Consider the following 21,106-nt stretch of genomic DNA (forward strand, 5'->3'; position numbering starts at 1 on the left):
ACATTGTTATATAGTAAGGAACAAATGATACAGTCCTGCTCATTGCATAGTTGCAGCTAGGCCTGAGTGAAGACTGCAGGACGTGCCACCAGGTCTGGGCTGGAGGGAATATATTACAGTACAACCTTTACTGGGAAAGGCTGATGTCTTAACTGCAATGGGAGTTCCACACCTGGAAGGTGGGAAGGATCAAGGACCTATGACTGTTCAAAAGTAATAGGGAACACGGAATAATTATGGACCATCAAGGGACTTTTCAGTATAATTAAAAGAGGTTGGGAGATTTTACCCTGCTTCAGATAGTTGAGGTGTCATAGTACAGGGACAACAAGCAACAGGTACCAAGTGGTGCAGAGTAACAGGGCACCGTCAGCCTAATAGGTGGGGGTTTCTTTCATAGAATATCAGGGTTGGAAGGGACCTCAGGAGGTCATCTAGTCCAACCCTCTGCTCAAAGCAGGAACAATTCCCAGCTAAATCATCCCAGCCAGGGCTTTGTCAAGCCTGACCTTAAAAACCTCTAAGGAAGAAGGAGATTCCATCACCTCCCTAGGTAACCCATTCCACTGTTTCACCACTCTCTGAGTGAAAAAGTTTTTCCTAATATCCAACCTAAACCTCCCCCACTGCAACTGAGACCATTACTCCTTGTTCTGTCTTCTGCTACCACTGAGAACAGTCTAGATCCATCCTCTGTGGAATCCCCTTTCAGGTAGTTGAAAGCAGCTATCAAATCCCCCCTCATTCTTCTCTTCTGCAGACTAAACAGTCCCAGTTCCCTCAGCCTCTCCTCATAAGTCACGTGCTTCAGCCCCCTAATAATTTTTGTTGCCTCTGCTGGACTTTTTCCAAGTTTTCCACATCCTTCTTGTAGTGTGGGGCCCAAAACTGGACACAGTACTCCAGCTGAGGCCTCACCAATGTTGAATAGAGGGGAATGATCACATCCCTCCATCTGCTGGCAATGCTTCTATTTATACAACCCAAAATGCAATTAGGCTTATTGGCAACAAGGGCACACTGTTGACTCATATCCAGCTTCTCGTCCACTGTAACCCCTAGGTCCTTTTCTGTAGAACTGCTTCCTAGCCATTCGGTCCCTAGTCTGTAACAGTGCATGGAATTCTTCCGTCCTAAGTGCAGGACTCTGGACTTGTCCTTGTTGAACCTCATCAGGTTTCTTTTGGCCCAATCCTCTAATTTGTCTAGGTCCCTCTGTATGCTATCCCTACACTCCAGCATATCTACCACTCCTCCAAGTTTAGTGTCATCTGCAAACTTGCTGAGACTGCAGTCCACGCCATCCTCCGGATCATTAATGAAGATATTGAACAAAACCGGCCCCAGGACCGACCCTTGGGGCACTCCGCTTGAAACCAGCTGTCAACTAGACGTGGAGCTGTTGATCACTACCCATTGAGCCCGACAATCTAGCCAGCTTTCTATCCACCTTATCGTCCAATCATCCAGCCCACACTTCTTTAACTTACCTGCAAAAATACTGTGGGAGACCATATCAAAAGCTTTGCTAAAGTCTAGGAATAACACATCCACTGCTTTCCTCTCATCCACAGAGCCAGTTATCTCCTCATAGAAGGCAATTAGGTTAGTCAGGCATGACTTGCCCTTGGTGAATCCATGCTGCCTGTTCCTGATCACTTTCCTCTCCTCTAAGTGCTTTAAGGCTCTGTCACCAACAATAGGAAGGGGGGAAAGTTTAAGGGTGATGTAAAGAGCAAAAACTGCAAGCATTCAATGATAATTAAAAAAAAAATAGGCCTCAAGAGAAAAAGTCATAAAATGACAAATTGACATTTTCTTTGAAGCAGACATAATTACATAGCATTTTGCAAGAAACATATTTTAATGAGAGTTCTAAATGTGCATTGGAGGCAAAGGAATCTCTTTTGAAATAGCGTAGTCTCCATCAAGAGCTAGCTCTGGCATGTAAAAGACTGTTTGCCCTAAAATATTTGAAAAGTCAGCAATGGGAGTCAGGCAAGGATTCAGTGTATGCGTATACAAATTCTCTCTCTCACACACGTACGTCTCAGAACTCAGGAACCCCACCCAAAGACTTTTATTCCTCCAGGAAGAGCCCTCAGCCAGATCCAAAATGATCAATTGAGGCATTACTGTCTACTGGTTAGAGCAGACATGGGCAAACTACGGCCAACGGGAGCTGCTGGAAGTAGCAGCCAGTAAGTCCCTCAGCCTGCGCCATTTCCAACAGCTCCCATTGGCCCAGAGCAGCGATCCGCGGCCAGTGGGAGCCGCGATCGGCCAAACCTGTGGACAGGGCAGGTAAACAAACTGGCCCAGCCTGCCAGGGTCTTTCCCTACACAAGTGGCGACCCCTGTTTGAGAAACCCTGGGCTAGACAGACCATTGGTCTGACCCAGTAGGACCGTTCTTATATTCTTATGTAAGCCAATGGAGACTCTCCAGGCTTGGGCTGCTGTAACTAAGATCAGACTGTGGCTCTGAACGTCTGTGTGCCTTGGTTTCCACTGGGCGGAATCCCAGTAGAGAAACTCCACACTGCCCCATAGCAGGAGCCATATCTACTGGAACAGTCGAGCCCAATGAGAACTGCAGCATTTTTGTAGATATTCTGAGTAAAATCTCCCAGTTCATCATCATCATGGTAGGATAAGTTTTTCTAATTGCCTTTACTCATGCTGAACTCTACTTATGCATACAAATAGTCCAATCAGTCTGCAACACTGACTCTCAACCATTACTCTGTAATAATACTCTGCAACTTTTGTAATGATTAGCGTGGCCAGGTGCCCAGTTTTCAACTGGAAAGTCTAGTGGAAAAGGGGACCGGATAGTGTCCACTCAGATCTACTTCTGGGTACTGTGGGTGGGGAAGGCACTGGGTCATCCCTTGCACCAGCCTCTACTCAGCCGGGACCACCTCCTACCTGAGCTGGACAGCTGCAGCTCCCAGCCCCAGCTCTCCAGGTGAGTCACTGCTGATCTGGGCAGATGGAGCAGGAGGGAGGAGAGGTGAAAAGCAGTGAGCAATGGGAGCAGGAGAGGAGTGAATGGGGGGCAGGGCCTCTGGGGGAAGATGCAGGGCAGGGGCAGGGCCTCAGGGGGAGAGGCGGGGTAGGGGATGTTCCACCACTCCTGCTGGAGCATCCAGTTTTTAAATAGTAACAAGGTGTCAATTCTAGTAATGATGTGTACAATAGCTAATATTGTCATGAATACGACACACTTTACCCAAAAGATCCCGAAGCACTCTGCAAACCAGGCACACACAGCACCACTAAACTGCATCCTCCACATATGTATAAGGCAAAAGTAAACTGGAAAACATGAATGACAATGACAGGAGCTGAAATCTTGGCAAACCATACTGAGGAAAAACTCCTGCTGTTCCAAAAAATAAAAGTTGTCACAGAATCTTCAAGGCCAGATTTATGGCTTTGTGGGGGGAGGGTGCACCCATGTGCACAATGTGTGTACTTCCATGTCTAAGTCATGCATGATATTATCATGACTACATGATCAAATCTGGTATTTACACTCAAAAATGGATAGTCAGTTGCATAGCTGATCATTTGCCAAACTGAAGCAGTGCACATGCAAGTGCAGTGATCATGGATGAAAATTATGTGTATAGTTGCCTGCACAGATTTTGCAGGTGCTTGCTTCTCAAAAGCTGCCCCTCAACGTCCATGGAGAGCAGATGGAATGTGTTATTTTAAGGTCGGAAACACATACGCACACACCGCAGTAAGTACACACTAAGGGATGCAGAATGTCAGCTGTCAAAGAGTCAATGACCGCTCTAAGAGCATCCATATATATAAAATGCTATAAAGAAAATATAAAAAGAACTGCTGACTTAGGCAAGAGCTCAATGTTGAGAGGAAAACAAATTCTACAGTGAGAAATTGGGTTAAAGTGGCATTATAATAAATATGAGGTGGAGAAAAGGTTAACCAGAACTAAATAAGTTAGGTTTGGTTTGGTAGAAAATGTAAGTACAGGAAGAAGCTAGATAAATCAAAATACTGATCTGAGTGTGACCTGCAGAATCAACTTGAAAAATGATGGTTACAAAGGAACGCTCCTGTGACAGCCTAAAAGCTCAGATCAGTTTTAAACCTTTGACTTTTCTTAATGGTGACATTACCAGTTTCTAAGTCTCTGCATCTATCTTGTTACAATCAGCCAGGAATCTAGCAGTTACATAGCACCTGGCTCTCGCAAGTTCAGTATTGTAATAAGTTGACAGAAACACATCAGCACAGCGTGCAGGCACAGTTAAAATTTTGCAGACTAAATTAAAAAATGTGGATTATGTACAATTTAATCCAATTCCTCTTGGTTTTCCTTGTATCATTAACTCCAGATCCTGTTGCTACATGTCTACAAAAACTTCTGCACAAGTTTCGCTCACAGTGCGCAAAGAAAAAATGGATCCAAATTAATAAACCAGGATTGTCTTCAGATATTTATAGTGCACGGCTGTTAGGATTACACAAATTCCTCTTACCTGTAGCAAAAAAGCACCAGAAAAGCTGCCAACTGTCGCCCAATTCCCGAGCCACATTCAACATTCAGCTGAAAAAGTACCTTGCAGAGTTGTCAGCCAAAGTGGAGACTGGCACTTGTTCCCCAGATTGGAAGAAGAAAAAACAAAACAAAACACCACCACACCAAGACTCAGCAGGGTGCTGGAGGGGAGGAAAAACCCCACTCTCTATATCCTACATCCCAGCAACCGACACAGAAATGGAGAAGAATGACACATACACACAGAGCAAAAAAGACAAGTAAATACAGCTAGAAGGGACTGAGGGACTATGAAGGAGTCCAACTCCAGGGAGAGATGATCTAACTACCAAGAGAAGCAGCCCTGAGCTCGGGGTTAGACTAGTCTCTGAGGGAGAGAGCTGGGAAGTATAATGAAGTGGGATCTGGGAAAGGGGGGGCATGGGAGGGGTTGAGGGAGGGAAGAGGGGTAGGGGGTGTGGTGAAAGGAAGGGAGGGGGACAAGGGAGGGAGCTATCTTGGATAGGAGGGGAGGGGATGAAGCTTTAGGAGGAAAGGGGGCCAGAGAGTGGTTTAAGGAGGATGGGGTGGAGGGAGCGAGCAGAAAGGAAGGTGACTAGGGTCTGGTTTGGGGAGGGAGGGGCTGAGAGAAGGGGCGAGGGGCTGATTTGAGGGTGTACACGAGGGAGGAGGGGAGAGGGTTTATAATGGGGTTTGCTGAGGGGAGAGAGAGGGGAGGGGACAGGCTGTGGAGACAGGCTGACAGAAAACAGTGAGGGGCTGATTTGGGGTTAAAAGGGGGAGAGGGAGAAGGGGTCTAGGGCTGGTTTAAAGCAGAGGGCGATAGGGAGGGAGAGGAAGATGCGGAGAGGGCTAAGGGCTGGATGCAAAGCAGGAGACCTGGGAGGAGGAGGTTAGGGTCAGATGGCTGAGAGGAGAAGGGGTTTGGGGCAGCAGCAGGAGGAGGGGGCTTGGGGCAGGTTAAGGGGAGGGGAGCAGGAGCAGCACGGGAGGTGGGGGCTGGGGTAGGTTGAGGGGAGGAGGAGCAGCAGGAGGAGGGGGTGGGGCAGGTTTAGGTGTGGGGGGAGGTGGAGCAGCAGGAGGAGGGGGCTGGGGCAAATTTAGGTGAGGGGGGAGCTGGAGCAGCAGGAGGAGGGGGCTAGCAGCAGGTTTATGGGAGGAGAGCAGGAGCAGAGTGGAGGAGGGGGCTGGGGTAGGTATAGGGGAAGGGGAGCAGCAGGAGGAGGGGGAGCTAAAGGAGGAGTGGGCTAGGGGTAGGTTTAGGGGAGGGGAGCAGGGGCAGAGTGGAAGGAGGGGGCAAGGGGCAGATTTAGAGGAGGGGGAGCAGCAGGAGGAGGGGGCTAGTGGCAGCTTTAGGGGAGGGAAGCAGGGGCAGAGTGGGTGGAGGGGGCTGGGTTAGGTTAAATGTAGGAGGAGCAGCAGGAGGAGGGGGCTAGGGGCAGGTTTAGCAGGGGGCACAGGGGGAGCAGGAGGAAGAGTGGAGGAGAAGGTGGGGCTGCTTTAAGGGAAGGGGTGGAGGAGGAGGCTCTGGGGATTGAGTTTCAGAGACTTATAAAGCAGCCCAGGAGAGAGGGAAAAAAGCAAGAGACTGACAGCTCCTGGGCCAATTATAGCCTAACTTTGTCAAGTATTTTGGTCTCTTTACAGCCACATCTGAAATAACTGTCTGCAGGGGCAGAGGGAGAAGCGGAGGGAAAGATCAGCCTGGCAGCAGCTGGAACTTGAGCCCCTTGGGGGACATCAAAGACGCAGCACCCGTTTCCCCTTGTGGGAAGATGACAAAGGGGCCAGAGAGTTGGGGACACATCCCTAGTGGCTTTGGGAAATAGATGCCCATTTTGGCTTTGAGAACAGGTGGCCTCCTCTTTCCCACCCTCCCTGAGCTCAGTGTCTAAATAAAAAGCCCTCGGCAGGGATATTTTTGGTAGAATTTCAGCACTAGCCTGTTTGCTGGAGCCGTCTGTCCATCGTACACCCACCGCCCCACTGCCATATGCCTCTGCTCTTCATTCCTGGACAGACTCAACGGCCACGCTCAGATGCCCAGGAGAGGTCTGCTGCTCGTGCGGCTCTTCTTCGCAGTGCTCTCACAATAGGGATGAGGACAGGGCCCGATTCACGGTGCTCACTCCTGCCATTCGCCCATTCTGCCCCCCTCGCTCCCGTTCAGTGGTGCCTTCTCCGGCAGCAGTCCTGTTGAGTTTCATTGGCCTGCTCTCAAATACGATGCTGCTCGGTGAAGAGAAAGGTGACAAAAGCTGGCCCACAGCGAGCAGACTGTCAATAGGTGAGCACAAGTACAGCAGTCCCATTAAGATTGCTCCTGTGAGTAGGTGCTTACCAGTCACAGTCTAGTCCACTGAATTCAGTGGGACAGTGGGCGTCATCCTGCTCCCATTGAAATCAACAGCAAAACTCTCATTGACATCTACAGTGCAGGATCAGGGCCTACATCAGAGGTGGGCAAACTACAGCCCATGGGCCATATCCAGCCCACGGGACCATCCTTCTGGACCTTGCACTCCTGGCCAGGGAGGCTAGCCCCTGGCCCCTCCCCTGCTGTCCCCTGCCCTGCAGCCATGCCACTGCATGGGCAGCGCTCTGGGTGGTGAAACAGAGCACTCCTTCTGAGCAGAGTGGCAGAGTAGCTGGCTCCAGCCAGGCAGCACGGCTGCCAGACATGCTGCTCTGAGCAGCATGGTAAGGGGGTGGGGAGCGGGGGGGTTGGATAAAGGGCAGAGGGTCCTGGGTGGCAGTCAGGGGACAGGGAGCGGGGACGGGGGTTGGATAAGGGGCAGGGAGCCGTTGGATGGGCAGAGGTTCTGGGGGGGGCAGTCAGGGAGGGCAGCGTTGGATAAGCGTGGGAGTCCTGGGAGGCCTATCAGGGGGCAGGGGTGTGGATAGGCCAGGAGACGGGGAATGGGGGCAGTTGGATAGGCATGAGGTCCTGGGGGGCCTGTCAGGGGGCAGGGGTGTGGATAGGGATTGGGGCAGTCAGGGGACTGGGAGCCAGGGGTTGGATGGAAGTGGGATCCCAGGGAGCAGTTAGGGGTGGGGGGTCCTGGCAGGGGGTGGTCAGGAGACAAGGAGCAGGGGGGGGTTGGATGGGCTGGTGGTCCTGAAGGGGGAAGTCAGGGGGCAGGAAGTGGGAAGGGGTGGATAGGGAGTGGGGGCCAGGCATTTTGGGGAGACACAGCCTTCCCTACCCGGCCCTCCATACAGTTTTGCAACCGCAATGTGGCCCTTGGGCCAAAAAGTTTGCCCACCCCTGGCCTACATGCATAAAGTTACTACTTTCTTAACGGAATAGCTCAGGGTTTCTCAAATAGGGGTATCCATCTAATTCATGTCTGGTTTCTTTTCAGAGCCATGCTTCCTTCAGGTTGCTAATCCCACTTCAGTTTCTTCAAACAGCAGGAATTTCTAAAATCCTTTATTTCGCAATCCACACAAATTTCAATAATGAAAATAAACTGTCCCGTTTCACTTTTGTTTTCAGCCACTTTGTGGTTTTCATGCACTGGTGCAATGCTGCAGTGTTTGTGTTGCAAACCAATCAGGGAATATTTATTCGTTTTTTCAATATCTGTTTTTGCTAGAATTGTTTCTTATAAGTTTTTTTGCAAATATTTCCTTTGGTTTTGTTGATTTTTTAAAAAATAAAACCTACAGTTCACTCCAAAGGTCACCTACCCGTGGACATTTAAGATATATGTGGTAATAGCCCTTAGCAGGTAGGGCACTGAAAAGAAATGCGTGCTATTTTTGCACACAATAACCTACCATCATATGCCTGTGTCATAAACAGATAGCTAAGGGTTAACGTCTCTTTCACCTGGAAAGAAGTAATCTGAACCACCTGACCAGAGGACCAATCAGGAAACAGGACTTTTTCAAATCTGGGTGGAGGGAACTTTGTGTGGGAGTCCTTTGTTCTTGGTTCGTCTGCCTGTATGCTCTCTCCGCTATGAGAAGTGATTTCTGTTTCCTGCTTTCTAATCTTCTGTTTCCCAGTTGTAAGTACCAAAGATCAGATAGGGATTTATATGTTCTTTTGTATTTACATGAATATAGTTGCTGGAGGGCTTTGAATTGTATTCTTTTTGAATAAGGCTATTTATTCATATTTCTTTTAAGCAATTGACCCTGTATGTGTCACCTTAATACACAGAGACCATTTTTATGTATTTTTCTTTCTTTTTATATAAAGCTTTCTTTTTAAGACCTGTTGGAGTTTTTCTTTAGTGGGGAACTCCAGGGAATTGAGTCTGTACTCACCAGGGAATTGGTGGGAGGAAGAAGTCAGGGGGAAATCTGTGTGTGTTAGATTTACTAGCCTGACTTTGCATTCCTTCTGAGTGAGGGGGGAAGAGAGATTAGCTCTTGGTAATTTTGTTCTCCAGGACTGGGAACGGGGAGGGTGGAGTCCCTCTGTTTAGATTCACGGAGTTTGCTTCTGTGTCTCTCTCCAGGAACACCTGGAGGGGGGAAGGGAAAAGGTTTATTTCCCTTTGGGTCTTGGGATCCCCAGGGAAATGTTTGGGGGGACCAGAGTGCTCCAAAACACTCTAATTTTTTGGGTGGTGGAAGCTTTACCAAGTCCAAGCTGGTAACTAAGCTTGGAGGTTTTTCATGCTAACCCCCATATTTTGGACGCTAAGGTCCAAATCTGGGACTAGGTTAATGACAGCCTGTCAGCATATGTTCAACTGACAATAATATTAGGCTTGATCATAACTAGCCCCTAACATAGCCACATAGGGAAGTATGGATCCCACTTCCTCCTGTGTTAAGGCTACTCAGACCTAAGCTCAAGTTGGAGTGGGAAGCACAGGGGATGGGTTCTAGATACTCCCCACCTCCAGGTATCAAGTGGGTGAGGAACAGGCAGAGCCACTCAAAATATAGCACCCACAAATTATACTCACCCATTCCACTGCATCAGGAGAGCTCTGGAAGTCATCCCTGTACGCAATACCTGCCAGTACTTCCCCTGGAGTGGTGCACCTATACACTGACTGATCCTTCCTGAGAACCAATCGATTCTTCGTTAATGCTCACAACCCCCTAACGAGTTAGCTGAAAACATCTGATTCTTTTTAACACCTAGGGAGATTAAAAAGCAGAGATCATGGGTTTGCAAACTCACCAAGTTGGTGTCAAGTATCAGAGGGGTAGCCGTGTTATTCTGGATCTGTTAAAGCAGCAAAGAATCCTGTGGCACCTTATAGACTGACAGACATTTTGGAGCATGAGCTTTCATGGGTGAATACATACATCCGACGAAGTGGGTATTCACCCGCGAAAGCTCATGCTCCAAAACGTCTGTTAGTCTATAAGGTGCTACAGGATTCTTTGCTGCTGTCACCAAGCTGGTTTAGTGTGAGGTGTGGTTTTAAACCGGTTTATTTAAACCAGCTGCAAAAGCCTATCTGGACACTCTTAGTTCAGTTGAAACTAAGGAAAGGAAATCAGGGTTAGAAAGGGCTGGGAAGGCTTCTGCTCTAGCATTTTGTTTATAACACTCTTCCTGTGCCAGGTGTTGTTCTCGCGCCTTGTGTCCCTTGCTCCAGGGTGTTACTACTGATGAGGTACGTATTATTCCTGACTTAGGATCTCACACATTCCTTGGACTGCTTTTGGGCCACCATATGTAACCTTAAATAGCTTAGGATGAAAAAAGGTCTACAACCATGGCAAGATATATTAATTATCACCTGGGTTTCCTATGAGGATGAAAACAAGCTCTGCTAATGGAGAAAGATCATCATCTTTTACAGCTACTCCCCATCCCTTCTTCTGCAGGGACCATCACATTAGTGCAATGAGTAAGGTCCCAATTCAGCAAAGCACTAAATCAGCAAGCATGTGCTTTTGTGCCTTGCTGAACTGGGGCTTAAGTTTAATATTCATACTTTGCTTGGCTTTTTATAAATTCTTTGCAGTGCTGGGCATGAGTTAAAACTCTGGGCTAATAGTTCAGCTTGTGGGTGTAGAGAGAGAGAACATCTATGAGCCAGTGCAGAAAGTTAAGGTACGTGCTGAGGTTTCAGCTGTGCACTTATCTTGCAGCCAGCTAGTGGAATGGTTGCACTGTGGTCCCTGGCACTCTCAGCAGAAGCAGTGCATATGCTTTTACAATAGATGTACAATAGCATAAATATCTACCCTTATATGCCATTTTGAGCAGGTGTTTTTCCCAACCTGCTTTCAGTCACAGCCCATGTACTAGGTAGCATCCAAAGTCATGTATTACAAAAAGCAGAAGGCTGAGTAGATGAATCACCTCTAGACCTGAGCAGCAGATGTGAGCCTATAACAGAACAACATAAAATAATATGAATACTAGCACTTAGCATAGCACTTGTCTTCGTCAGTCTGATTTGCTTTGCAATCAATTAATTAAACTTTAACTTTGCATAACTTCAAAGAACCAGCACTGAGTGCTGGGGTTTCTCTCTTTCTAGCACTTGAACTTTCTTTTGAAGCATTTGTTAGCTTTGTAACAGAAAAGAGAGCTTTTCTCTCCACCAGCTGTTGCTCTAGCTTCATCAGTCATAATTGAATAGGTCAAGTGGTGCATTAAACTTGAGTATTACATTCAGTGATGTCCTTCCTATATACTCTAACACTATTGTATTCTAATACAAATTGTTCACATAAATATCTATTCCCTCATCTACTTGTTTCACAGCTGTATGCATTTAAGCAACAGTTTATCACAGGTTCTCTTCTAGCAAACCTAATAGTTCAATGTGTTGCTAGCTACTCCTACCTTTGAAGTCATGTGGTTAGCAACATCAAATGAAATCTTTCCTATGTCAAAATGTCTCTATATAAAGTTCATACATATCTAAGATCTTTGGGGGAACTGAAAGTGATTTAAGAATGGTAACTTAAAGTTTCTCTCTTTTTAGGTATTTATAATTAAATGGTTTAATCTCAAACCACTGGAGTTCAGCGATACTGTATAGTACTGATGCATAACTGTAAAGGTTTGCCCCAGTTTTGCAATTCCTTGCATTCTGATTGCAGGTCTCCGATTTGCATAATCACTGTACAGTTACCTCTCAATAAATATGCAGTATGCAAAACCCAGTGCTTTACTTGACAGACAACTATTAGTCAATCTGAATGCAGATAGTTGTGTAATCACTGGACAGTTATTTCTCAATAACTGTACTGTGATTATGCAATGCTTCTCTGCTCTGATTGGTTATTCTAATCATTCTGTTCTAATCACTTCCTGAACTTAGAATGTACAAGGTTTTTTCCAGCAAAAAGAAGCCACCTCAGGTTTTTGTTCTCTAAAAGGCAGCATGAAATTTACCTGAAAGAAAAGCTAGGAAAATAGAACAAAGAAAATTATGTAAATCATTTATTATATTAAAATATCAAATGGTTTAGAGAAGGTAGATTGGGAGCATCTGTTCTCCCTGTCTCATAACACAAGACTAAGGGGAGATTCCATTCAATTAAAAGGTGAGGAATTCAAAACTGATCAAAGAAAATACCTTTTCACACATCATTTAATTAGGTGGTGGAACTCATGGACCCAGGAAGTTGTTGAGACAAAGAATTTACAAGTTTAAAAAAGGAACCTGGTATTTACATAGATAACAAAAAATATTCAGAGTTATAATAGTTAATGCTACCAAAAAAGTGGGAGGGATATTAAACTTAAGGCATAAGCCAATGTCCAATTAGTAGAGGTCAGGATGAGACCTAATGTGGATGGCCAATTATCCTGTATTTGCCTGCTGTGGGGTTCTTACACTTTGCTCTGGAACATCTCTTTCTGATCATTGTGAGTGACTGGATACTAGATTAGATGGACCTCAGGTCCGATCCAGCCTGGCAATTCCAATGTTCTGAGAAAATGAGGTGTGTCTTAAAATGACAGCTCCACACTATTCAGTTGGAAAATTTTTGAGCAGCTGTATTCATTTCAATGTACAGAAATGAAAAGGAAACTGCCAAGTGGAATGTAAACATCCGTAAAGCATAATCTTTTCGCCCTAGTGTTGATTGGCTGGTTTCCATTAATAAATGGTAGGATTTGCCAATACCCTCCCCCAATTCACAAATCACTCGTGTTTTAGAAATCAAGTTGCTAAATCCAGTACTGAAATCAAAATATCATACATCCGTTTTCACTTATAAATCTGAATGAAAATTAAATATTTCTATAAACCCCATTGTTTTCAAAACAGCACATTTTCTACAAAACTGATGTATGCATATGCAGATCAGCATTATAAACAATTTAACCCAGTGTTTGAAAAGTTGTGGGATAGTGGACCAGAAATTTGTCACTGCTGCAAGGTTAAATATTGCCCCATCCTTGTCCTCTGCACAATTTTAAGCAGAAAATTTTACTTTGGAGAAAAGAAGGAGACATTTTTATGACAGCTTGATTTCAAAAAGATTTGGTGGCTGAAGCTGCTCAGTGGTTTGAAGGACTCCTGCTAGAAATGCAGTAATGGGCAGAGTGCAGGTGAGACAGTCAAAGGTATAAGGTAATTGCAAGTTATCACATGACTATCTCCAGCATAGGCTCTAAAAGCAATGCACAACTGAGTTAGGCACTAGTAACATAAATGAAAGATTTCTGATCTGCATAGAAGCATATACTATGCCATTTTCTTAGATCTGATTAAATTGTTGCATGTTCATATTGCATTCAGGTTCGGTAGCGTCAGTATATGCAATAGCTGGTATTATGTGACAGTGCAGTTCTATCATTAATTTTTTTCCCCTCAATTGCAAGAGCTAACTTGTGTGGTGCTGAGCTACTGCATCAAGTAATACATCAATGCACATTTGAGAACAGACTGCTATTTTAGTGCCACGGATACAGTTCAATAGTGGGGTTTCTGTTTAGGTTTTCAACGTACTGACTCAGCTAGACAATGCATTGTGCATTTGCTGGAAATAGTATCATTGATTTAACTGCCTTTCTTCCACTTTATTCAGCATGATGCCAGGTTTGAAGGCTCTGGCTTTAGTGCATTACAGACTCACCTGTGTCCTCTCATACCCTGGGCCACATCATCAGCTAGTATAGAAATCAGTCTAGCAATGGAGCTAGGCTGGTTTACAGCAACTGAGGATCTGGCTTCATATCTTTAGGTTGCTGCATGCAAAATCCAACTGCAAGTTGTCCAGCTCTTCCAGGCCAGAGCGGCATCTCACTTGTATGGTCTGGCCGTCTGACTGTACACAAGCAACAAAGTGGCTGTAATTCCAGATTCTTACTCTTTTTAAAAAAGCCATAATTTGCTGGGCTGGAACATCATTACATACATTCACCTTGTGCAGAATTCTGCAGCCATTTTGTTCTCAGAGTTCGGTGCAGATTGTCAGACAAGGTGCACACTGTGTCCTCTTGCCAGGTGATCATATGTTTGCATATGGTCTTCAGCTTGTCCTTCTATTTATGTAAACTAAAGGTCATTTTGACTGAAAGCATCTTTGTATAGCAAGAAACACAAGAGATAACAGGACTTCAAGATAAGAATTGTGGCCCTGAGGTTAAGGATAATGACATAACTGTGAAACACAATAAGAACCATGTTTTGAATGAGATGTAAGACTAAGGTTTCATGCACTTGTGAAAACTAAAGGCCTCACAGCAAATTTTATCAGAGCAGAGGGCATGTACTCTGATGTCCTGGCCAAATCATTATGGACCCAATTCTGCCATCCTTGTTCATAGTACATTATCCAAAGTTAATCCCATTTCATGGCCTCTTCTCAAGTTTGCACTGATGTATGACATTGTCCTTTGTACTGAGTGTTTGCTCATGTGACTGAAAAAAACCTCGTTTAAACGAAGAACTGCTGTGTCACAACGTATCAGCTATAGGGTTTACTAAAGCAACTGAACCTGCAATCAGTGTGAAAAAAGTAATCAGATGTAAGAGACTGTGTATGTAGACTACAGAGAGCGTAAGTGGTGTGGTAGAAAGGTTTTAACAGCATGTGTTTGAGATGGGACATTACTTACGACTAAAGAAGCTGGGTATATTTACTAGGTGTATATAATTTTGCTTTCAGTTAAACATCAGTTTACAGAAAAAACAATGTTGCAGTGCCCACCAGCCAAGCACACTCACTCAGTCAATGTCTGTTTGCAAAACAACGTGGAAGAATGAAAAAAACAAACCAAAGGCACCGGACATCAAAGACAACATTTGGATCCAAGGATTTGTTCGTAATTTGAAAAATGTATATGTGATCTGATGGATATGCCATTATGTGACATGACATTTTGGGAAAGAGAAATCAAGGGAAAGAATGAAAGCAAAACCATAAGTGAGGCAGAAGAGAGGCTGGATGGTTTGTTATTGGTAGGGAGAATGACTGAGGAAAGGCAGGTACAAAGTAAGGAGCTCTGCTTTGAGAGGGTTGGAGTTCTTTGGTGATGTTCTGTTTTGCTGAGATAGATTCCTCTGTGGAGAATGAGATTAGCTACTCAACTACCCTACCAAGGGTGGGGTAGGGGATCTGAGGAGAGATAGGAAGCAGGAGAAGGCAATGGATTAAAGGACCGGTTCAAGGAGGGTTCTCTGCATAAGGAGTCAGGGAGCAGGAAGGCACAGAGAGAAGCACAGAAACAGGTGTTTCAGGCTGGCATCATTGCTGGATGGAAGGAGCAGGAGACGCAATATGCTGAGACAAGTCCTGATATGTGGGGAGGGCAGAGCTGGGAAGGCCCCTGAAAGCAGGTCTGAGAAGCTTGAATGTCACATGGTGGAAAGTGGGGAGCCACTGAAAGGATTGGAAGGGGGTGGCATGGTCAGAGGGATGGGCCAGGAAGATGAGTTTAGTGGCAGTATTTTGAACAGACCAAGGTGGGGCAGCAATGTATGCATCAGGGAGGCCAGAAACTATTCTGCAAAGTGGATCAAAGTTTGTAACCAAGTTGGGGGCAGCCATATTAGAAGTAAATTCCCTGATATGATTGTACCTGGAGCGTCATCAGGGCCTATGTGTCTGGTAGCCATCTTCAAAGTTCAGAGGAAGTGCAGTTGCCTCTCCATGAAAATGGCATCCATTATAAGTGTAGAAGCTGGTTCTGTTTGCCATGCTGCTCTCCTTGAGAGGCTTTGCATCTTTCCTGAGTCTCTGCATAGCTCTGGTCTGATGTAAGGGCTGTAAGAGCAGAGATGAGTGAGATCAACCCAGGATCCTCAGGGACTTCATTTCTGTCATGTGAATTAAGAGCATCTGCCCTTTGGGCTGATTGGGGAAGGAGCCACGCTGTGCTGCTCTTTGCATCTCTAACGACAGCGTGCTGTGGGACATCTAGGCTTGGGAGGAAAGTGAATTGTGTGAGGCCAGAAATACAGCCCATTTTGGGAGGGGTTATGGAAGAGAAGAGGAGCGAGGTGCTAGCAATGCTGTTCTTTACCACATCTTGCAGCAAGCAACTCCATGCACATCAGTGGATGACCTAGAAGGAAACCTTCACATTGCTGCTGTTGTGGCTGAAGGCAAAGTACTCTGAGAGACACCACGAGAAAGCAATGGTCCTGGGAACACAATGGCGGGTATTGGCTGCATTCAGAAGCTTGAGTGCTTGCTGACAAAAGGAAATGTGTATTAATAAACCCTTCTCTCTCCTGAGGCAATACAGAGATATAAAGTACGATTATCCCAGTGCACAGCTAATGCATTCCCACATTGTCCCAGCCAATAATGGTTTTTTTCTGCTCCAAACCATGCCTGTGCTAACAGGACTAAAGGTGCTTGTAATGTGGCATTGGGACCTTTCCAGCAGTCAGCCACGTAGCTAAGGGCTACGGGGAGAAGGTGCTGACTAGAAATGCAAATGGGAACGGATTCAGAGTGGACAGCAGGATGTACAATGTGAGAACTGCTCAGTGACATGCTCTCATGACAACCTTCACACCTGTGTGTGTGCAGGTAACACGCATGAGTCACAGCTCTGATTTTACTTCAAAGACTGCTTCTCTCCTCCTTCCCACCAACACAGGACAAGGCAGGAACATAGCGCCTCAGAGACAGCCTTTCTGCACACAGAAGAGATGGCAGCTGTCCTGTAGCCAGCCCCACTGAAGGTCACTGAAGGATAAAACATACTCACAGTAAGGACACACCTAGGAGCTCCTGGAGAAGGTTAAAAAATGAAACTGCTGGAGAAGAAGAGAGTAACGGTTTCCAGCAGTTACCCTGGCACAAGGTTTCACAGGAGCTGGGAATAAACCTTGTATAACCCTCATCACCATAAAAGCTGAGTGATATTTTGATTGGACTCTCAGCTGAAGTGTTTGAGCATCGGGGTGACCAGCAAGTCTAGGAGAAAACATTAATATTATGATTAATATATTAAGCAATAAACAGCTGAGGTGTATCCACAACAAACAAGGACAGCAAAATACGTCATTGCAACACTGCCAAAAATAATTTTCTCCCCCTAAAATGGCCCTTTCCTGGCAAAAAAAATTCTTGTAGAAATGTTCTTTTTTTTTTTAAACAATGAGGTGTTTGGAAAAAAAAGTGTCAATTTTTGACCAGCTCTCCTGGATTGATTTATTCACAGAATCATACAACAAGGCCCCAACCCTGCAAGTGCAAGCATGGCACATCCCATGAAATGCATGGTGGAAAGCCCTGGCCTCCACAGTGAGCATGTGCAGGCTCGGTCCCTTACCAGCTACAGGAAATATGGCAGATATTGGAAGCAGAAATCAGTTACAGTCAGTGTAGCCATGAAGGGGAGAGGTTACGGTGACTTTACATCACCTTTACTTCTTCCCCAGTGCTGAGCCATCACAGCTGTGTTCTGGTGCCAGCTGGAGCATTCTGGCCATGCCCCACCCAGGGGCGGCTCCAGGCACCAGCGCAGCAAGCCCATGCCTGGGGTAGCAAGCCAATGGGGGGGTGGCCTGCTGGTCGCTATGAGGGTGGAAGTCAGTCAGCCTTTGGTGGCATGCCTGTGGGAGGCCCACCAGTCCCGCGGCTTCAGCAGCAACTAGGTGGCTTCGGCGTGGGACCGGCAGATCACCCGCAGAAACTCTGTTGAATCCGCATGCCACCAAAGGCAGCCTGACTGCATTGCTTGGGGCAGCAAAAAGCATACAGCTGCCCGGCCCCACCGTGCCCCCCTCTCCACCCTGACACACCCCCTGTCCTGGAGAAGGAGTATGGTAGGCTCCCATAAAGCCAGATAAACTGGAAGAATCCTCATCAGCCTCTTTAGCACAGATTTAAGGCCCCGTTTCACCACTCCAGTCTTGAGAAGGGACTTTACCATTGAGTTTAGTAAAGGATTCAATACAGCATTTCACAAAAACCTCCCTTATGAATCTTAATTCAAGTGAACTTGAAGACAACTGTCTGGTGTGGACACGTGTCTGAAGGCTTGGAAATAAAGGGTGCCAGGGCTCTGAATGGGGCAAGGGTGGCAGAGCACTTGGCTCTGGCTGGCCTGACCTAACCTCTGGGTTAATGGCATACCTAGCGGGAAGTAATCCTGATGTGGGCAGCATGGGCTGCGGCAGGTGAAAGGTGAAAGGGTGCCTGGAGAACATGCCTGGAGAACATGCTGGTTGTCTCTGCTACTGGAGAACTTAGTGGGGCCACAGCTGAAGGTTAAAGCTGCCCTCCTCAGGGAGGGCAGTAGTTGAAAACATACCACCTGTCTCAAGGGATAAGTGCATCCTCTAGTCCAGTGGTTCTCAAACTTTTGTTCTGCTGACCCTTTTCACACAGCAAGCCTCCGAGTGCGACCCCCCCCCTTACAAATTAAAAACGCTTTTTTATATATTTAACACCGTTATAAATGCTGGAGGCAAAGCAGGGTTTAGGGTAGAGGTTGACAGCTCATGACCCCCATGTAATAACCTTGTGACCCCCTGAGGGGTCCCCACCCCCAGTTTGAGAACTCCTGCTCTAGTCCCACAGGGGTAGACCAACCCAAGAAGACGAGTCCTCTGCTTCAGCCTTCCTGGTACACAATTCCATTCACTAATCCAGCAAAATAACCAGTATAAGCCCTGCCATGGGTTGCTTGTTCTCTGACTCACCCTTATCAGGAAGCTGCAGTGTCATTTCCATTACAGAGGCTTTGCATGCACTGATGACCTTACTTCCATGAATATCACCAATTCACATGTACAACACACTCCTCATTGCTTTCCCCTATCTGTTCCCAATACAGATATTGTCATGACACGTGGGACAGAAAGAACTTATTTGTCTTGGCCTCTCCACTCCTCCTCTTCCCATCCATTTGCCAAAGTGATCCTGCCCCAAAACAAAGGAACTACAATTGCTGATGTCTGTGGAGTTACACTGCTGATGAACTGGACTCTAATTTCTTTTTAATAGATGCCATGTTTCAAAGTACCAGTGCAAATCTGCCTAATCCCCAGGTAAAGTTTTATCATTCAGGAAAATATCAGGCACCACAGGACAAAGGCTGGTCTACATGAGGAAACTGACTGGCATATCTGGAATGGAACAAGCTATTCCTCTCTTTCTATGCTGGGATAACTCTCCATAACATGGAATAAAAGTGACTTTATTCTAGAATAATTACTCATGTAAAGTCATTTTTAATCTGGCACAGAGTGTCCACACAGGAATTTATTCCAGCATAGCTATAACAGAATAGGTTGCACTGCTGTAACTGTTCCATTCCAATTTCCCATATAGACAAGCCCTTATTCTGTGTTAAAATCATCATGCTGACAGACACAGGGCAGACAACCTGACACAAGCTAGCCATGAGCCCAAGAGTTTAGTAGGTTTAGACATATACTCAAAGAGTTGTTATCACGGGCTCACTGTCAAACTGGGGGGAACATATCTAGTGGGGTCCTGCAGAGGTCAGCCCTGGGTCGTGTACTATTCAATATTTTCACTAATGACTTGGATAATGGAGTGGAGCGCATGCCTATAAAATCTGCAGATGACTACAAATTGGAAGGGGCTACCAGTGCTTTGGAGGACAAGTTTAGAAATCAAAATGACCTTGACAAACTGGAGAAATGAATAAATTCAATACAGACAAGTGCAAAGTCTTACAGAGGAAGGAAACATCAAATGCCCAACAACAAAATGAGGAATAACTAGCTAGGTGGTAGTACCGCAGAAAAAGATGTGGAGATTATAGGGGATCACAGTAGTGAATGTGAATTGAATCTGAAACAACAATGTGATGCGGTTGTCAAAAAGCTAATATCATTCTGTGTGTATTAACAGGCGTGTCAGACAGGGGAGGTAATTGTCCTGCTCTATTTGGCGATGGTGAGGCCTCGGATGGAGTACTGTGTTCCATTCTGGGCATCACACAGTGGTCAAATTGGAAAGAGTTAAAAAAACTAGGCATGTTTAGTCTTGAGAAAAGAAGACTTACCTGATAATAGTCTTCAGATATGTTAAGGCTTGTAATAAAGAGAACAGCAGTCCATTATTCTGCATGTCCACTGAAGGTAGGACAAGAAATAATTAGTTTACGTGCAGCAAGAGAGATTTAGGTTAGATATTAGGAAAAAAAACTTTCTAACTATAAGGATAGCAAAGCACTGAAACAGGTTTCCAGGGAAGATTGTGGAATCCCCATGACTGGAGGTTTTTAAGAACAGGTTAGACACCTGTCAGGGATAGTCTACCTTTACTTGGTCCTGCTTCAATGCAGGGGGATGGACTAGATGACCTCTTGAGGTCCCTTTCAGCCCTATATTTCTATGATTCTGAGAACACAGATCAGGGATCGGCAACTTTTGGCATGCGGCTCCTCAGGGAAATCTGCTGGCGGGCTGGGAGAGTTTGTTTACCTGCAGTGTCCACAGTTTCGGCCAATTGCAGCTCCCACTGGCTGCGGTTCGCCGTTCCAGGCCAATGGGAGCTGCAGGAAGCAGCATGGGCTGAGAGATGTGATGGCCACTGCTTCCCGCAGCCCTCATTGGCCTGGAACGGCGAACCGCGGCCAGTGGGAACTGCGATTGGCCAAACCTGTGGACACTGCAGGTAAACAAACCAATCCATCCCGCCAGTGGATTTCCCTGATGGGTCACATACCAAAGGTTGCTGATCCTTGACATAGATCATGAGAACATCTACAGCTATTTGGACAGGATCAAACCATTTTTTAAAGAGACATAAACCATCATGCTCCAATGTATAACTGAACCACTGATTGAAAGGGATTAGGAAGCCACTTTCCCTATGGCTGGACTATCCCATATTTGACCACTGCAGGGTTCCCTGCACTTTCCCTTTAAGATGCTCATACTGGGCATTACTCTATGTCCTTCTAACTCTACCTCTGCTCTTAAAAAAAAATATATTGTGGAATTTTTTCCACTCATACTATTTATTTCCTGTTTCATTTATTTCCACTGCTTTGTGAGGCTGTTTGAGTTTTTAATTTTGATAATGAGCCTTGAGGCATATGAAAGCTGCTTCATAAACTGCTTGTGCATGTGTGTGTGTGTGTGTGTGTGTGTGTAAGGGGCGGGGAATACAATACGCTCCGGTCTACTCCTGTACAGGCCTAGCAGAATGCTTGGTTCATAGGCCAGTTTCATTCATGACA

At 45.8% G+C, this 21,106-nt stretch overlaps 1 protein-coding gene across 1 annotated transcript in view; it reads right to left on the bottom strand.

Moving 5' to 3' along the window:
• COL22A1 (collagen type XXII alpha 1 chain) overlaps window positions 1-4,900 on the bottom strand; it is a 327,940-nt gene extending 323,040 nt beyond the window's left edge. Inside the window, 1 exon segment of the mRNA XM_030553879.1 lies at window positions 4,517-4,900. The gene's annotated coding sequence lies outside the window, so the exon portion shown is untranslated.
• Window positions 4,901-21,106: the final 16,206 nt, after the last annotated feature.

This window comes from Gopherus evgoodei, chromosome 2 (assembly GCF_007399415.2).
Source record: "Gopherus evgoodei ecotype Sinaloan lineage chromosome 2, rGopEvg1_v1.p, whole genome shotgun sequence".
Taxonomy (NCBI): Eukaryota; Metazoa; Chordata; order Testudines; family Testudinidae; genus Gopherus; species Gopherus evgoodei.